The sequence below is a fragment of the Diabrotica undecimpunctata genome, chromosome 6, assembly GCF_040954645.1.
Source record: "Diabrotica undecimpunctata isolate CICGRU chromosome 6, icDiaUnde3, whole genome shotgun sequence".
In the NCBI taxonomy this organism is placed as follows: Eukaryota; Metazoa; Arthropoda; class Insecta; order Coleoptera; family Chrysomelidae; genus Diabrotica; species Diabrotica undecimpunctata.
In genome coordinates this window covers 155187000-155207807 of record NC_092808.1, presented here as the reverse complement: position 1 = coordinate 155207807, position 20808 = coordinate 155187000, and positions in this window count along the sequence as shown.

The following is a 20808-nucleotide window of genomic DNA, read 5'->3' as shown; positions in this document are numbered from 1 at the left end:
GGAGGGCGGGCTCTCCTCTCCAAAAGATGCCGCCGATAAGAAAGTTCCCACACTCATCTGCGCGTGCCACAACTGCACACGCTTTTTTCCACGGACCGAAATCCTCTGCTTATACATGTATACGTCTATAAGTAAAGGGGCTATGACAGTTCAAGCGCAAAATCGGTCATTTTCCCATGTAAATCTCCATAAGAAATTCTAAGGTCGATTCTGGTCATTTTTGTCTCTTTTTGTGGTGGAGGCGCGACGGCTCGTCGGATCGTGACGTGAAGGGTATCGTTGGAAAGCGGAGGGGACGGGGAACACGTTGAGATAGAAAACAAACGCAAAAACTGTGCCAAAACGGCATTACGTCATATCTCCATTGTTATTGGTCAGATCGTAACGTACGAGGGCTCGTTGGAATGGTAAGAGGGTAAAGAATATGTTAACACAAAAATCAAACGCAAAAGACAATGTCAAAAGGACACTAAGCTTGTAACGTCCAAACGGCTCAACGTACAACAATGTGTGATGCTAAGATAAAAATAAAAGGCAATCATCATCTCGTCACGCCATCTGTCAACCACATCTAGCACCTGACATCGTAAAAAGACACACAGCCTATCTTTCTCTCTCTCTCTTTCGTGAAACAAAGCGAAAGGTGACGCTGAAAACGATATAACGTGTGTGGTATTACTAGAAATAGAACATGATGCATTGAAGAACATATATTATTCTTACAGTATGACCAAACCAACAAACATTCTCTGATTAAGTACTACTATACACGGAACTTACATTACTAGTCAGCACTATTATTCTTTATATGCGTATCTACGGCAGTTCGAGTAATATTATAAAAATTATAGAATACAAATGTATTGTGAGTTGCATACTATATTTTACCTATGTCAATTCGGGTGATATACAAAATTAGCGAATACAAATGGTGAGTTGTATACTATATTTTATCTACGATAGTTCGGGCAATATTATGTTTTGTAGGTTAGTATTGTGCTTTTATAATTATTAGCTATAATCGATCTGTAAACGTAATATAGGAGGTCCTCCCTACTCCTGTAAAATTTATAGATGATGTAATAGACGTGGAATCTCATTCAAACTATGTTGAATATTTGATATAGCACCGTTTTTGGCGATGATTCTCTGTTAGCCTCACTTTCCTCCAATGTCTATTATGCTAAACAAAGATCCGATATAGCGGCGTTTTGGTCATTGTCTTTTGTCTTAACATATTTCCCGTCACCTCCCCTTTTCATTTAACGTATTACATGTAGTAATCTGACTAATAACAACAGAGATATGACTTTTTTTGTCTTAACATATTCATTACCCCCTCCCCTTTTCGTCGATACCTCACACATTGAGCCGTTTGGACATTACAAACGTAGCGCCGATGTCTTTGTGTTTTATTTTTATCTTAGCATCACACATTGTTGTACGTTGAACCGTTTGGACGTTGCAAGCTTAGTGTCCTTTAGGCCTTAGAATTTCTTATGGAGATTTACATGGGAAAATGACCGATTTTGCGCTTGAACTGTCATAGCCCCTTCACTTCTATATGACCTATCTCACAGCTTTAAAATCTTCTTGATGTGCCTATCCGTTATGAATGTTGGCAATCTTAATCTTATCAGCGCGGAAAAGCTGCACAGATGTTGTATTGAACCAGATTCTGAGGTTCTTTAACCAAGATGTTCTTCTTCTTCCTGAAGGTTTCCAAATATTTTTCCTTGCAGGATGGCTTGAAGGAGAGCATATCTGGATTCATTTCGCATAATATGTCCGAAGAACTGTAACTTTTGAGATTTGATGGTGGTCAGTACCTCTCGGTTCTTATTCATTCTTCATAAATGATGACCTCCTCATTTGTGACTCGGTCAGTCCACGGAATCTTAAGCATTCTCCGATATAGCCACATCTCAAATGCTTCCAGTTTTCTGCACATATCTTCGTTCAAGGTCCACGATTCAACACCATAAAAAAGGACAGAGAAGACGTAGCATCGCAGCATTCTTACTTTTATATCAAGAGAGAGGTTGTGACTCTTGAAGAAGGCCCCCATCTGATCGAAGGTAGATCTAGCTTTTCCGATGCGTGCGCTAATCTCCTGGTTGTTGTTCCATTCTTAATTTATTATGGTGCCGAGGTAGTTGTAGTGCGTCACTCTTTCTACAGGGGATTGGTTGACGTAGAGTTGACCTTCTGTTATTCTTTTCCTGTTAATTAATTAAAATCTACCTAACCTCAAATATTAGCGGCCTGACGTCATCATTAATATGTAAAGCATATCTACTATTTTATTTAAGTTTTAAAGGGCTGTGGACAAAAAAAAATAGACTTAAATCAGATATTTTATTAAGAAAATCAATATTTTTGTAACAATAACAAATAAAGAATAACGGGAATTCATGAAATTATTGCGATCTGTACAATTTATATTAGAAATAAAATGATTATACTAAATAAAAACGAGTTGCCAAACGTACCTTAGTGTAGTAAATATAGACTTAAATGTTCAATCTTCGTGACGCGTTAGTGCGTCATAGGTTCTGCTATAATTATGTGTTTGACGCACACGTGTGCTATCTACAATTTGATACTTAACGTACGCGAAAAAGCAATCGGGATTCGAATAGTTAATAGATAAATCACTTATTTATTGAGAATTTTTTTAACAGTTTAGATGAAAGATTTTCAAAGATAAAGACTACTCCATTTTAAGTAGTATCAGTTGAAACGGGACTATACATTTTTAACCCTCATACAAAGATTAAATCTACGAGACAGATGATAATCACTAGGAATCAAATAGGAAGAATATAGCGATCGAGGCACAATACATGAATTTTGTACACTGAAATCGCAAGAGTTACTATTTAAGGATGATGGTGGTTGAGTTTACAACGATTTTCCCACGACATCCATTTAAAGCCGCTGACCCAATTTGGGTTTTATACTAAGACCTTTAAAAAATTGTGGCTGGAGTGTGACAGATATCTACTACAATACACTTAATTTTTAATAACTAAAAATCAGCATCGAATTCTCTGCAGGGCACATCATCTAGGTTTTCCGACTATAGGTAAATGTATATTAAGTCCCGGGAAAGCCCTACTTCCTAGGAATAAAAACCAAAATGTCTACTTTCCAACATCATATAAGTTATGGCAACATGTTTTTACTACATCCTTAAAATAACTTTATATATAATAGCCAATTTGCCATTCATTAACAAACCACTCCAAGATCTGTATATAATTTTCTTATTCAGTATCAATAATTGTTATAACTATTCTACCTATCTAATTATAAATGATTGTATATTATTTACAGGGATATATAAATATCTAGAGGGAAAGAACTTTCAAATGTTACATATTTATTTTTAAATATCTTTAGTATTTGTGAGATATATTTTATAAAACCTGCCGTACAAGATGAATAGAAATGCTACAGTCACATTCCATCACAGTGGAGACTTTAAAAATAAATCAAATGTGTGCGCCAATATTCCGAGATTTAGAAAAGGCTTTTGACACCAAATTTGACATGTATGTGTAATGGATAAGGAAGTTTTATAAGCCAATATATTATGATTTGTTAGCAAAAAGACCTACAAATCATGACAAGATGAAGAGCTAACTAACTATGTGTACTAAAAAACCATCAATAGGTGAGATTTGCACAATACTACCAAATTTGTTAAAATAATTTACTCTTTTTCGTCAATTTTAACCAAAACACCAACGGTTAGACAGATTGTACGAGGACAGGATAAAAAGTTCTCGTTGTAGGTTACAGGTGGCGCTGCTACGTATGAAACTGTTGCCTATATGTATAGCAGTGCCGTTAAAGGTGATTGTGACAAACTATTTGTTTATTTTATTTAGCTGTTTAACATACGTAACCTGGTTGTTTTGATATACTGGATAAATATAAATACCGTTTCGCAATAAAATTCTTCTTTTGAAGGTTTATAGTCTTAGGCTTATTCTAAGGAAGGTTTATAGGTTAGTGAAAGTCTTAAGATGTTTGCACCTTTCATACTCGTAATAATAGTAAAAAATGACAGGGCAGCCCCAAATTTTCTGTCGTTTGTAGATTTCCAGTTTCAAAGAGGTTTTTTGACATCGTAGACTTTTGCACACTATGATATCAAAGATTTTTTGTGTATACACTATATTATACGTTGAATGCAACAGATCTCCATTTCCTCTGTATTTTGCAGAATTTGCATGTTCTGTCTACTTTTCTCATTTTGCAGAAACCATATCTGAGCGAGCAGAGCAGAGTTAAACATGATAACACATTAGATGTCTTGGAACTGCAGGAAATGAAATGGACGAACAATGTGGTATCCTTGAAAAAATAACACATGCTATCTATTATAGCTGCAATCAAAGTCGACATACAGTGAACAGTAATTAACTTACGGCTGTTTTATCGGTGCACCAAAACCTAGGGACAGTGTTTTCTCTGTTATTTACCGACAAAATGTCTCGAAATTTGGACACGTTATTCGAAATTATGTTGCCTTTAAAATGATGGTTTTACTTTATTTATTTTTTTGAAACTTCTGTTGAAAAATTGGATTATTCTGTTTAACGTTCTATTATAACCAAACTTTTTACGCCCATCACTTGAAAGAGTTTTTTTTTCTGTAATCGTTGATTTTTGTTTCACCTTTCTAGTCTAGTAATGATTGCTAAAAAAATACTAAAATCTAATAGTGAAACGTGTTACTCATCATTGGCGCTTAGTTTCATCGTTATCGCCTTCGTGACGTCAAATCTCATTAACGTACGGTCAGTTAGCTCGTGTTAAAACTAATTTGAATGTAGAGTAATGTATTTGTTGTCATTAAACTACCCGTCGACCGGCGGCACTGAGTAAAGATGGTCTGGCGTAAACAGTGTAGAAAAGTAAGTGATACGCCCATTTCAAATCGCAGTGTGCTTGAACTGCTACAACAGCCTTAAGTTGCTTTCAATTTTTGATGATCAACTAAACTTTACTCGTGAGAACGCGCCTTTAGTTAAATCACGCTATCTCTCCACCCGCTGCAGCTCCTACGCTCACGTTTGTCGTTGGTCGCATATCGACTCGTAACCGGAATATTTAAACTGAACCGCTCCTAAACGATGAACGACTGAGCGGCGACTGAACGTCAGCTCTAGCGAGCTAAGCGGTGGAACTCTTCGGAGCTCCGGAACCGTATCGGAGCCGGTTCTTTGAAGTAGTTCACTCATAAACTACACAAGCCTATCGCACAACGTTTATTTATTAAACAGATTTATAGAAACTGACTTCATTTTCTGTAAAATACAGTCAATACAATTGGACAGTCAAGAGATATCGAATTTTTACCGTCGTGTTGATACAAATTTTATTTCAAATATTGATTTCGCGCGCGCTAACATTCGCGGGTCGCTTTAAGGTTTTTTTTCTGAGAGAACGGTTTATTTTATAAAAAAGTGCTAATAAACAATTTTATTCAACATTATCTCTCCGTTTTTTCTCTCCTGCGAGGGAGTAGTTTTAGGGGGATGCCGGGGAGTAGGACTAGCAAACTTTTTTGAATATGTTATGCATAAAGAAGCGTCTTGCCAAGTTTTTTCCAACGCCCTTTTCTGAATTTAATTTGAGCTAATTTATGCAGAGATATTCTATTTATTTGTAAGCTAAAAAATTGTTTATAATTTCAAAACATTCCTGAGTCCGCCAAATAATCAGATTTTAATTCCACAAAGTACCTTAGATAGAGGTAAAGTGCTTTTTTATGAGTAAAAAATTGACAAAACAATAATATTGTCAGTTAATGTCACATGTATTTTGTAGTATTGTGAAGCTTTTTGCCGTTTCTGGATTGTACCGGGTGGACCAATAATCCGATCTCTCGGCTATATATCAGAAACTATTTATGGTATAACTTTAGGAGAAAAAATTCCTTAGTAAAAGTGGCCAAGAGAAATCGCTGGAAATAACTTTTAAGTTTCTGGGTTAACCGCTAGGTGGCGTAACCTGTGAAGAAAACTTTGAAAACCAGTTTTTTTGGGAAATATGCCCAATTATACCAAGTGTTAAATAAGTAAACTAGAAAGAGGCCTAAATTCTGCACAAAGTTGTTCAAGTACTTTTTTTTTAGTTTTCAAATAAAGGGTGGGGGAGAGTGGGAAAGTATTTGTGGATAAATACCTTTAACTTTGGTTTGAATCAACCGATTTTAACGAAATTAGTGTCATTAGAAAGAGTGTGGATGAATTAATTTACATCTACTATAAAACAATTGCATTTAGTTTTAATTGTCATGGATAGAGGGTACTTTCGAATAGAAAAAATTAAAATTTGTTTTACTTCAAAATGTTTAACGGAAACACCTATTTATTGTAAATTATAATGGAACTGGATTAAATTCGTAACAAAATAGCGCAAACCGCATGTTGATAGCTTGTGTCGAACTCGAGATATGAATAAAAACACAAACATATTTAAGTATAGTATTGACTCACCCTTTATTATAACGTAAAATTAAATATGTGAAAGATTATACAAATATCTCGATCATTAAAACTTAATGTCACAATTAAATGTCCAAATTTTTTTCCATCGTTGTCCACACAAAGATGTAATCGCGTAGACATAACAGCTGCTTCAATCTCAGCTGTTGATATACTATTTATTGCGTTTATAATGCGCTAAATTTTACGCTGCGTTTTTATTTTTGTTCTCTAAAATTTAATTTTCTTATCAATCTAACGCTGTAACATCCGATATGGGAAGGGGGTCGTATATTATATATGGCTAGCTTTTTGTTGTGCAAGATTTTAAAAAAATTCAATTTTTTTTTTAAATTTAAATTGCAAAATTGTTATGTGAAATTTATTAAATCGATTTTAATGAAATTTGGTGGCTGTTTTATTATGTTATAAAGATTGTCTAGACGAATTATGAAGGTATCAAAATGCAATCTAATTGTTTAAAAAACATTAAATGAGAAAAGTCTTGCTTCGCCCTCTTTTTTGTAACGGGTGTTTTTTTTAGAGGTATATAAATAGAAGTTGGCAACACGTTTTTAAGGGGCGGCCATTTTGACAGCTGTCAAGTGATTATTATTAACTTTAGTTTGACATTTCAATATGAATAGACTGACGCCTGAACAACGCTTTCAAATTGTGCAAATTTATTTTGAAAATCATAGTTCTGTTCGGAATACGTATCGCCACTACGTCCATTTTATGGTATACATAATCGCCCATCAGAGCAATTAATTCGATCAACTGTGGAACGTTTTCGCACCACGTTCACTCTTAATGATAATACGCATTCACAGAGACGTCGTACAGTGCGTACAGAAGCTGTTGTTGCTGCTGTTAAGCGTAGTATAGAGGAAGACCCGAATCAGTCTATACGCCATCGTGCATAGCAGTTGGATATGTGTCCATCCAAGATTTTGCGAAAAGATCTTGGTTTGCGTGCTTACAAAATTCAACTCGTGCAGGAATTGAAGCCACACGATCACCTAGCAAGGCGTAGATTCGGTGAATGGGCCCAAAACGAAATTGCCGTTGATCCCGACTTTCATAAGCGAATTTTGTTTAGCGACGAAGCTCACTTTTGGTTAAATGGCTACGTCAACAAACAAAACTGCCGTATTTGGAGTGAAGATAATCCTCAAGTGTATGTTGAGAAACCACTATATCCAGAAAAATTGACTGTTCTTCAAAAACAATGCTGGCCAGAACGTTACAGTCAATGGTGACCGCTATAGAACCATGATTACTGACTTTTTTATTCCTGAATTGAACAACCATAATGTGCACGAGCTGTGGTTTCAACAAGACGGCGCAACATGTCACACAGCTCGTGCCACAATGGATTTATTGAGGGAAACGTTTGGTAACCGCATAATCTCCCGTTTAGGACTCGTGAATTGGCCTCCAAGGTCGTGCGATTTAACACCATTAGACTATTTTCTGTGGGGTTATGTGAAGTCGCTAGTCTATGCCAATAAGCCTGAAACGATTGACGAACTGGAGGACAACATTCGCCGCGTTATTGCCGATATACGGCCACAAATAGTGGAAAAAGTCGTCGAAAATTGGACCTCCAGATTAGACTACGTCAGAACCAGCCTTGGTGGTCATATGCCAGAAATCATATTTAAAATATAATGTCAAAAAATTATCTTTCAAATAAAGTTAATTTCCTGTTCATATAAAAAAAATCTTTGTTTTATTCCACTTTAAAGTTCTATACCTCTAAAAAAAACACCCGTTATTTATTAATATTTTACAGCAAGGGAATAAATTAAAACATTTTTATCCAGCTATATCTTATAGAAAATTTAATTATTGCTATTTTATTTCGTTACAACTTTGAAATGAATTGTAAAGTTGAAAGCAATAAAAGTAGAAAAAATTGATGTTTTTAAATATTTTAATTTTTTATTAATGTTCCCGGCATATTTTAAAGGAAGGATAGGTCAATTAGTATTACTGCAGTTATTACACAACTTTTTCTGCAAAAATCCGAATTCCACCTCAAAAAAGATCCGCCTTGGTCGTGGCCAGCATTCCCCTCTCTACAGTCTCCACCCGTTTTACAGTATCACCTGTTTTTTTATGTTTAGTTGCGTTTATCTTTATGTATTATGCTACAATAAGCTAATAGTTTCTAATTGTTCCGTGTGAATTCACTAAACTTGTCTTGATATTATATCAACGGTGCACCCCAAATATTTAATTGATATCTGATATATTATCAAAAAATAATTTCTACTATACATATATATTGATCAAATTAATAATAGTGTCACAGTTGCATATATTTCAAATTTATTTCCCAATATATTCATTTTCCATAAGTAGAGGTCACTATGACCACACGTCAGGGCCGGCGTCAAGTTGTTTGCAGCTCTGTCGTTAGGGGTTTTAAACAAATTAGTTTTAGCAACCAAAAAATTGAGTTATTTTAAAAATAAATACTTTATAAAATCATTATTAAGAAAATAGGTTCTTTTTCTTTATCATTTTAATCAGTTCCAAAATCTTTATCCTGTTGATAACATCGGGAAATATGCATTTTTTTTCTCTCTTCCAGACGAGGAACTTTTTATCTTGCTCTCGTATGTCACTATTGGGTTTAAAATATGTACAAATGATTTACGACTAAGACAAATTGTTCGTTAGACTCAGGATCAATAATCTCTTATACTATTTTAGCTTTATAGCCTATAAAATGAAATAAAAACGTTTGTATATATTGAGGTATTTATAGATTTGCCTACTAGTGATCAGAAAATCAATTTGATACTATCTATGACATACAAAAACTAGGTTATACATTTTTTACTTCATTTTATAAGACCCTATGTCTTAATAATAGTTTCAATGCCTTGAAATAATATCGCAAAAAGCAAAGTCATAGCATGACACAAAGCCAAAAAGCACAATATTTGACGTGGCATGTCCTCAATAGAGAACATGGTAGAATTTGTAATAGGTATCGTGTGTAATCACATGGTATAGTAGAACTTGTGGAAAGTTTCCAAAATACACTGAGTGGTTTATAATGAATCGGTCTTTTTTGCCTGCAGATTATGTGTATGTCTATACTGAGGATTGGCTCACATTGGGTTGGCAATTGGGCACAATTTTTATATATTCTTGTAGCTATTCCTCCATTAATAATAATAATAATATACAATATAGTTAGATAACAAAGTATAGGTTTCTCTCTCATTTAATTTCAAATAATAATTAAGTAAATGAGTTGTAGGACGGTACAAGAAGTGACTATAATTTATCACATGAGAACTGATGACATTCTGAATTAGACACGGAAACATGTGATGAAAGTTAAAACAGAAAAATTTTCTGAACTACTGATTGCAATGGGAAGCAGACGATTCGAACCAATAGAGAGCTCACAGATCTAATAGTAGACTTTGTACAAACGAATAGGCTGGTTCAAGTAGAATACATGGATGTTTTAAAAAGTTGATTCATTGCAAACAAGAGGGAAGAACTCCGGATCGACATAGAAAGAGCTAGTGTAATGTAGAAGACTTGCGCAGAGAAAGTATTCAGTGATACACGAAAACGCTTTTAACACAAGAGAGAAGGGGCAATACTAAGGAACATTTACTGAACGGCGAATCAGAAAAAGGAGTAGACTATTCAAACCGATAGGGATGAAGGATCAGTTAGAAAGATAGAGATTTTGTTTTGTCATACCAAAAATATTCTATGCAGATTTATTTTGATATTATGAATGCATATTAAAAATGCAAAATAAAGCGTTTTAAGACGAACAAAAGTGTTAAAGTTTTTAAAAATAATACAAGTGTTAATCGTCAACGAAAATTTACATTTTAAACATCTCTGTCTAACCCTAGGAAAAGCTACGTAAAGCTGTCCATGACCAAACACAGGTTCAAGTAAATAAATCTTAACACGTTGCAGAGATCGTCACCTGCTAGAGAGATAGTAGTAGTTTTGCGGATAGGAGGTGCTCCTGTTTTCGTTGCGGACAAAAGACGTGCGAAAAACACTCCAATTTCTCACGCCTATTTCTGACAAGTCTTGCTTTACTGCTTCCAACCATTTCTTCTTTGGACGTCCTCTTCTTTTTTCCCCATTTCTCCCTCCTTCAGTATTGTTTTATCAATTCAATTCTCTGGCATTCGTATAATGTGACCAAGCTACCTAGCTCTTTGGGCTCGTATTTTTGCCGTAATTGCTGGTTTTCCATAAATCCTCATTATTTCTTCATTCGTTCGTCTTCTCCAAATATTCTGTTGTTATTATTCTTCCGAAGATTTTTCTAAGCACCTTTTTTTCCCAGATCTCTACTTTCTTTTCTTCCTGCTGTTTCATAATCCACGTTTCACTGGCATACGTCACTGTGGGTTTGATTACTGTCTCGTAGACTCGCAGTTTAGTTGTTCTTGGCACATTTTTTGCTTTCAGTAATGAATTTAGTGACCCCATGGCTCTGCTTCCCTTCATTAATCTTTTGTCTATCTCTTTTTCTTCTTTTCCCGTGTTCGTTATGGTATTAAGTATTCAAATTCTGACACTTCTTCAAAACCATAGACAGTCTCTGCTCCTTTCATTTTGATATATTTGTTATGTCTCCTCGCATTTCCATATATTGCGTTTTTGTTTGGTTTATTATTAATCCGTATCTTTTCTCTTCTTCTTCAAATTTCTGGAAAACTTTTTTTTAGTTCCATACATCCTTTAATAGTGCGCTTTATACAAGCGAAGAGGCTTAATGGCTGGACCACGTGGAACGCAAAGATAGCTGGTAAAAAATTATACATTCCAAGCAAAAGGTAAGAAGGAGTTTGGGTCAGCGTAGCAAGAGCTGGTCTATTATGTAGAAGACTTAGATAGAGTGTGTATTTTATAACCGACTCGAAAATTTGCTAAACACATGCAAAAAGAAGATAATCCGAAATACTTTCTAAACGGCGTCCCAGAATAGCAAGTAGAAGATTCGAACGAATAGATACTTAAAAGATATCTGCCAAGCATACATCGATAGTGCACAGTACAAATTTAAAGTTAATCCATTCCGAGCCGAAGGGAAGTAAGTCTTTTAATCGGCATAGAGATAGATGTCGAAGCATTCAATAAAAACCACGAAAGTCAGAATGAGGGGTGCGACCAGGTTGCGTCTTATCACCACTATTATTTAATCTGTATTCGGAATCTATATACAGAAAAGCATTAAACGAGGTTCAAGGTGGAATCAAGATTAACGAAACCAGCATAGACAACATCAGGTACGCTGATGATACCGTCCTAATAGCAGGCAACGTACAAGAACTACAAAATATAATAAATGCTGTAGTTCGTCATAGCGAAATGTTCGGTTTACATCTAAATGTTTCCAAAACTAAAATTCTAGTATTTTCAAGGATACCAACAAACTTACATTTGTACGCCAAGGGAAATATAATACAACAGGTAACTTCCATAAAAGATTCTGGAGCAAACATCAACACCCAGCGAAACCCAATAAAAGAAATCCTGTCAAGAATCGAACAAGCGCGGAAGACAATCATGAACATGAAAACATTTTTTACAAGATCAGACCTTAGTCTAGAGCTCAGAATTCGAATGATCAGATGTTACGTTTTTTCTGTTTTGCTGTGAATGTTGGACAATGGACTCTGAAACAGAAAAAAGAATAGATGCCTTTGAAATGTATATATACAGACGGATGCTGAGATTTCCATGGATACAAAAAGTTATCCATCGTGAGGTAAAAATACAATACTTGGGTCATGTGTTAAGAGGTGAAAGATATGAATTACTCCAAATCATATTGGAAGGTAAAGTGCAGGGCAAAAGATCAGTTGGAATACGCCAGAACTCATAAGACCTGACGAGATGGTTTAACCGCCCATCCACAGAAATCTTTCGTGCAGCAGTTTCCAAAGCTACAATTGCCATTTGGATAGCCAGCCTTCGAAAGGAGACGGCGCAATAAGAAGAAGTATTCACCAGTAATGCGCTTGGTGGAAGTGACTAGGTTATGATTGCTGGCTCACGTAGAGACATGGACGAAGCATCAAAATTTGATCATTTGCCGAGTCAAAGACCTCTTTCTCAAATCAGAGGGAAAGGAGAGAGCTGGTCGATTATGTAGAAGACCTGTGCAACGTGGGCATTCGAAAAGAAGCACGAAAACCTGTCAACAGGTGGGAAAATAAAGCACTAAGAAAGATTTTCTGAGCAACGAATCAGAATGAGGAGGGAAAGATTAAAACCATGATAGAGATAATCTCGATCACGTATTCACTAATAGTGCATTTTATAAAACAAATAAGCTGCGATCCCATGTTGACAAATGTCAACAAGTTGATCCATTCCAAATGAGAAAGACGATATCGGCATATGTATACAAAGAGCTGATTTGTTTATGTAGAGGACCCACGTATCATAAACACAAGGTGGTCGCAAATACAAGTATTTGACAATAAAGTTTGGGGGACGTCAGGATCCGTTTGATAATAAACCATGTCAAGTAAATTATACATAAGATTTCACAGTTAATTACAAAAGACGATATATACAATCATTTATGCCATCTAAACTCCTCTATGGATTTAATAATAGCAAAATAAAACACCTAGAACAAGAAAATATAAAAAAAACAAATGCTGGAAAGAGACAAGAATCCCTCGAATAAGATTTATAGACCCTAATAGGTACTTAAGTGACATAAGGACGATCGGTGAAGAACGTGATACGTTTTCGTCGTAATATGTAATTTAAATACAGTTTTTTTTATTTATTTATATATTCTATTTGAGAAATATGCCCATTTCAAAAGGTTTGAGTTTATATTGTTCAATTTTAATGTCCATATTTCTACTTTCTACTGTCAGTCCTGTAACATATTTCTAAAGTACGACTTTTTGTATAAAAATGTTTTTAATTTCTGAAACATGGATCTTGTGTGTCCTATTTGGATTTCTTGTTCATCATATGCTGATAAAATGGGAATTAAAGCTAGAAAAACATGCTCCGGACAAATGTTAAGCCTCAGAGTTTAGCGAGGAATATAAGCACTTTGAAGACCCTAACCTAATGAAAGTTGTACAGTTTTGGAACAAAACAGGAGATTCTACGTCAAGTTGACGCATAGACGTCCCGTTCGTGTTCAATATATTCACAAATGAACAGCAAATAAATAATAATGGATGAAAGACGTTTCCTATATGCTAATGACGTGTCGTACTACAGTCGCAAGCAAGCCAAGTTGGTCTAGACAACATGGACATGTTGGGAAATACAAGTAAAATCCTTATCTCAAGCCGAATACCTCAAAAACACAACACTTTCCATCTAAATGCATGAAATAAGAAAATAATCATGAGAGAAAAAGATCCTGTAACACACAGACAAAACTAAATACCCAGGAGTTGCTTTTGACAGGTATCTATATCATATAAGCATCACTGTCATAATATAAAACAAAAAATCTCTACCACAAACACCGTACTGAGAAAACTGGAAGAAGTTGATGTGGCCTTTAACGAAACTTACTCTACTTAACCTATATAAAGCAGCGGGGTTCTCATTGTCCATTGAAAATTATAAAATATACCAAAGGGAGACCAGCCACTTACGGCTAAAATCTAACAGAAGCTCTGGTGCGATCGGAAGACTAGAAAACTACCCGCCATCAGAAGAAGGGAAACTCTCTGGTAAGAGTCTACCGTGGAAGACTTGGGGGACCTTAAACCGTATTATAACGTGGTGTAATCTCAAAGACCAACAAAAATGATATGGAATCTGTGCAAGTGTGGAGACTAACAGACTATGAAGTACAAGATCTTTTATTGGACAAAGATGCATGACGTAGTTTGTTGCTGGATGGACAACTTCAATTAGAAGTTCTTCAGACAACTTCTAATTGAAGTTGTCCATCCAGTAACAATAAAAAAGTTAAACTAGCATAAAGAAACAATTGAAAAACAAAGCCAAGGATTACAATTTAAGGATCAATCAAGTAAAAATTAAATATTTGGCAAGGGAGGATATGTATATATCGTTTATAGCTCTTGTTAAAACCCCACGATTTTACGGAAGCAATTCGATTGTCGAATTAAATTACGGAAACTAACAACTACAGCAAAAAGACTTACACCAAAACGACAAAATCCAAACTAGAAAGAATTGAAGCCATCAGAAGAGAAAGAAGTGGTATTGACGATATACGCCAGAAAACATTCATATGGTATGCATAAAAACAAATAATAAACTGGAAACTAACAGGAAGAAGGAAAAAACAACCAAGGGAGACCTAATAACAGGAAATAGGCAAAGCTATGGCGAGGAGGGGGAGAAAACCTGACCATAATGACAAGTAACCTACACGAAAACAGAAGAAAATAGAAAAAGGGTAGCCATACGAAATAAAAAATAGAATGTAATGGTAAAAATAAACGACACAGGTCTAATAATATAGAAAAGACCTTAGAATCAATTTTAAAGCTGTCAAAACTGACGTCCGATATAAGAAGCGAAAGATAAAAGATTTATAAGGCATTATAGATCATTACATGAATTGTTAAGCTTTAAATACAAAGTCGAGAGATATTTGGAAGACGTACTTTCTTGTAGTCTTGAAGGTCGGTAAAAATTTTGGTAAATTCTGGTCTATTTTGGGTTTTCCTTAGCAAATCGTTTGCCATCCAGCTTGTTTAATCGTGTATATTCTTAAATGAGTTAAAACACTGAATTACACATATATTTGGACTGTCTATACATTTGTATCCACTATCCAAACAATGTATATAGAAGGTATAGAGATCGTGTCATGTTTATCAAAAGGTATGCTTTCTTCTTATTTCCTAGTATAACTTACGTTGTACAAGAACTAATAAACAAAGAAGAGTGAAAGAAGGCTGCTCTTTAACTTGTATTTAGAGGAAATATTTCAGGAAGCGTTAATGGAGACAACAGAAGGCATTAAAGTGACATGATATCCAACAATCCACAACTAGAAAAAATTTACCATAATTTTCGATATTGAAAAAAAGCAAGAGAGAAGTTGGCGAAGGCGCGAAATTTGTGCAGAAGTTACAATTTCAACACTGAAATTTGAAGCAGAAATTGTCGCAATTACCCATTTGACTTCTAGTAATTCCCAAGAATTACTCCAGCTCTCAGAAAGCAGAAAAAAAGAAATGATTCCATCATATACGAGCCTGGCAGAGAAGCTGCAATTTCTTTCATTAACTTACCTTATGTACAGTTTTATGATAAAGAAGCAAATTATTTTACACATTTTTGCCGGAAGAATGTGAAGCTCTTCTCCAAAGAAATTTGTAAAATCTTTAATTGCCTTTTTGTGGTACGATTTTTATAAGCGGCGTTAGTTACTTCCCACAAACACACTGCTAATTGAAAATTATCTAGTAACACCACTTTGCAGGCTACATCGATTAACGTTCACGGTTCACAAAGAATAAATGCAGCCGATGTTTCGAAAAAAATCCACACTAAACTTGGCTCTAATTGGTCTTGTGATTGCCTTTGAACCATCATTCATTGTATCTGAGCGTGAACAAGCCTTTAGAAGACAAAGTGTAAGAAGATTGGGGTATGAATCAAGCATGTCCAAAACTAAACGGGTAAGAATAACTTTGTAGAAGATAACGAGATACTTGAAGATAATGACGAGCAAAAAAGAATAATAGGAAGCGGTTAAAAACCTGTGAGAAAATTTGTTTTATGGAATACTCAATAGCGCGTTTAATATTGTGATTGATACCCTTAAAAAGTTGGAAAATACAGGAAAGAAAAACTGGAAAATAAAGTACATATGATATTAGTAAATTGTAAGGACAATAAGTTGCAAATACAAGGCCTCTTTTCAAAAGCATTTGAAACAAGTGTGGGGTTACGATACGTTACGAAACATGCTTAGCTACTTTTCAATACATAATTGAAGATAACTAGAAGACATGAGTTAAATGAGGGAAGTGTCTTTAAATAAATACACTCTGAGGGACGAAATGTTCGGTCGTGGTCACTGTCAGTGAAATTTAGCTTTTCCCATGCGAAGTTCTGCCGAAGATGACCATCCATTCTATAGTTTCTCGTAGGAGAAACAAACTTGGCCAAAGATGGAGCTAAGTCCAAAACGGTGAAGCTCAATAAAGACAAAAAAGGTCTAGTGAGTCTGCGCAGCGATAAAAACCGTTCAGTATCCGTTGCAGCTAGCTTTAGGTCTGAAAGAAACCCAACAGTAGGCGTCAAAGCCTTTCCGAAAGCCCCAAACAGACATTGATCACAAAAATTCTGCCAGGTCGCAATGTGATAGCTCGAACCAACCGAAAACTTTAGAACTGCCACAGAAAATATGAGCCCAACAATATATAAAGGACACTACTAGCTAATAGACTTTTTGATTAAACAAAACCTGTAGAGCAGAAACTTTTGAAAAAATCAAACCAACAGCAAATAAGAGTTATCCTACCAATGCTCATATGTGATTCGTAAACATAAAATATTTCTAAAGCAGATGCAAATCATCTACTCATCTTCGAATGAAAGATTTTAACAAGAATGATGCAATATTTGAAAATAGTATCTGCACAAGCTGATAGGACTTTGATATTATGATAAATACAGAAATATAAGATAAGAAATATAAGATGGGAGGGATGTAATATTCAAAAATAGACCAAGGCCAAGAAAACGACACTTGTCAAGAGCGAATGAAAACTGTTGGACGAACTATTACCAGGTGAATCTTATGAATGCTTTTGTATTTAAGCGGATTAATATAGGCACAGAAAATCCAGCGGTACTGGTGGCTCCCATACGCTCAAGGCATTCTCTAGGCTAGTGTGGGGATGGGCTAAGAATTTGGTAGAACACAGCAGTGCCCCACCGATATATGTGCCAGATTCTAAGGCACCATAGCTCTCACTGAAAAATATAATCAAATGCATGGCAAAATGTATATTGGACGAACACGAGCTACTTCATTTGAAGTAAAGCGAAAAACCAGTGGGTATCAGTGCAGTGAAGGCTTCTTTACTGATCGTTTCCTATGGAACATAAGAAGAAGAAAAGAATAATTTCTCTAAGACTGAGTTAAAAGGATGGTATAAGTTTTGACTGGAGACTGGCACGGAAAATTGGATAAGAGCGTCTGGTGAAACCATTAATCAAACACAGAGGATAAGCTGGGGCAAGAGACAATAATAAAAATAAAAGTTTTTTTAAATAGTGTTTAGAAAACAGAAAAATAAATTTAAAAATGTTTTAAACTACAAAAAAGACGAATAATAAATATCTTGGCAATATAATAAAACATTTGATACGAAATTTTGTGTCGAAAATAACAAAGTTATTTATTTTTTGTTGGACAAGCAAAAAAGAAAACACATATTTTAATCATGCCAAATAGTTATTTTATTTACTGTAATATAATTTAAAATTTTATATCCAATAGTATCAAAAAAAAAACACAACAATATTTATCGCACAGAAAATATTTTTGCGAAGTAAATTCAAATTGTTTACCAAAAAACCTATTAATAAAAAAAGAAAACAAAAATCTACTTTACCTGTTTAGAATCGCCAACATAAAAAAACTCGTAAAACTTTTTTCTAAAACGTTTTTATTGGTTTTTATATAACAAATTTTTTTTATATAAAAATGTTAGGAAATATTTCTTTCTTTAAAAATTTCTCGTTTAAAGTCATTTCAAATTCTACCACTTTTTACAGAGAACAATACAAGTTGTTCACCAACAAAGCAAAATGTCAAGTTGGCAATATCTAAATATAACAACATGTTATGGATTTCGATGCCAGTTTTAAATAAATTATTATCGAATGACGTAGAAAACATTTGAACGTCCTGGAATAATAAATAATACCCGTATTAGTACCTACGAGGTTGGCCGATAGCGTGGATTAGCCTTATGATCCTCTATGGATGGTATTCTTATGCGAAGACTGATAGAAATATTCGCGATATCAGTCGGAATTGATCGTTGAAAGTTCTCGCTCTCATACAAATTCCAATTGCTGATTGGTATATATTATTAATACTTCAACTGTATTAATTAATCTGCGATCATTAAGATGACTGTAGTGGTTAGATCAGAATGAAACGTTAAGAATCGCGCGATTAAATCGCCGCATGGAAATCAATTGTACTGCGATACTTTTGCCGTTAATTGATTGGTAAACTTTCCTTAGCCGCTAGAAGTAGACGATAAATTGGAGGTTCCATATATTTTTGTGAGCTTCATGATACACAACGAAATATGCAGGAGATCTACCTACGATCAATACTGGGTATGGCAGATCAAGAAGAAGAGCAATGATTTTTATCGTCAAAGTCTGCTTATAATGTCTCCAGAGAAAATAAATCTCATGATATAGAGACATTGTTTGAACCGCGATATTGTGCTTACAGATTCTTCTTGTTAATCATCTGATTTCCATCCTAAGCTCTTAAAGAAGAGGTGAACTTTCCTTCTCTAAGTACTAACAAACAAACTTAGATAAATGCCCAACTAAAACATTTGAATATAGCAGTCTCATTGGCGTCATAAAAAAAGATTCTTTTAGCATAGAATTCCCTGAAGAGTACAGCTACCTCAGTCTGGCATAGAAGTTCCACCTTAAAATGAATAATACAAACTTCAAATGTATATGAAATAAATGTTTAAATTTATATAGTTTCGTAAACTTTTTGAAACTTCTTCCCCTCAAACCGTTTTTTCACTCTACAATATTCAGGAATTCATATTCGCAGCATTCATGTCACAGTTTATGAGACTAAGCAAGATACATATTGCAGAAAATAATACAAATAGTATTCTGCAGCATTTTTATGTACGATACTCTAACTTTCCAGTTTCACACTACTCAGTGGGAAATATGGATCGTAGGACTGTGTTTTATTTCCTGTGTTTTATTCGGCATAACACTAGCTGACGAGCACCTCATAGGAGCTGACATGGAGCGATACAGGTCATAGTATGAACCAAGCACAAACTGTTAGACAGAAAAGATAGGACTCGCCCTTACTAGTAAGCAGTAAAGACTCCTATTACCACATCGAAACATATATTGTCTCTCACGATATAAAATTTAGGTTTTTATATCATCAAGTTGAAATTGTTTTTGTATTTTCTCAACATGACTTATTTTTTGGCCCAGTTCACAATCATAAATAATGCATGCAGTCAATAAAATCAGCAGATTTATATTAAAATGCTTTACCTACATCTGACCTATACTCAAACTACATTAGAATTGCTAAAAGAAGACAGCTCTCGTATAGAATATAAAACCGATGACTGGTATGGAACCTAACCTAACATAACCTAAAAATAAGTGAGATTGATTAATGCTTATGTAAGCTCTATATGCAGAATGCTATCAAGTTCAGCAAAACCTCCATATTCAAGAATAATTAGGAATATCCTTATCCAGAACAAAACAAAATAGCAAAGTAGAAAAGTGAGGACAATTCTCATATAGAATATAAAACCGACCATTGGTATAGAACCTAACCTAACATAACCTAAAAATAAGTTACATTGATTAATGCTTATGTGAGCTCTATATGTAGAATGCTCCAGAAGTAACTCAACTTTATATTAAGATCAGCAAAAGCCTCCATCTTGAAGAATAATTAGGAATATACTTATCCATAACGTTTTTAGAGGGTACCAATAGCTAATGCTAGAATAACAAAGACCTATAGCTAATGCTAAAGACAATAGCTAATGCTAGAATAACAAAGACCTACATAAATCATTTTTACACAAACAAACCGTTTCAGCAGCTAAATCAAAAATCAGTTCAACCGCTTCAAATATATAACCTAAAACACATTTACTGCATTCTAACAAAGAAACTTCACTTCTGATATATTCTACCACTTCTGTCATTGGTATAACTGCGACGGGTATATTGTTTATGACTCAATCGTCACAATTCAAATGTGAACGCAGAGCAACATTTGTAAGCATTTTTGTAAAACTGTTAGAAGATTAGGCTATTCCCTCGCTACCGAACAACCCCATACGCAGCATAATTTACAAGCAAATTAACCTAGGATATAAAAAAGAACTAATAAATATAAAAACATTGCTTTAATTGTCCGAAGAACAAGTACAGAAACCAGATTTTGAACATATTTGATATTCTACAATGTTTTGTTGTATTTTGTTTCTATATTCTTAAAATTAAAGTTGTACCGAAATATAGTAACTTCTGTTTAACGTTTCATACATTTATCTAC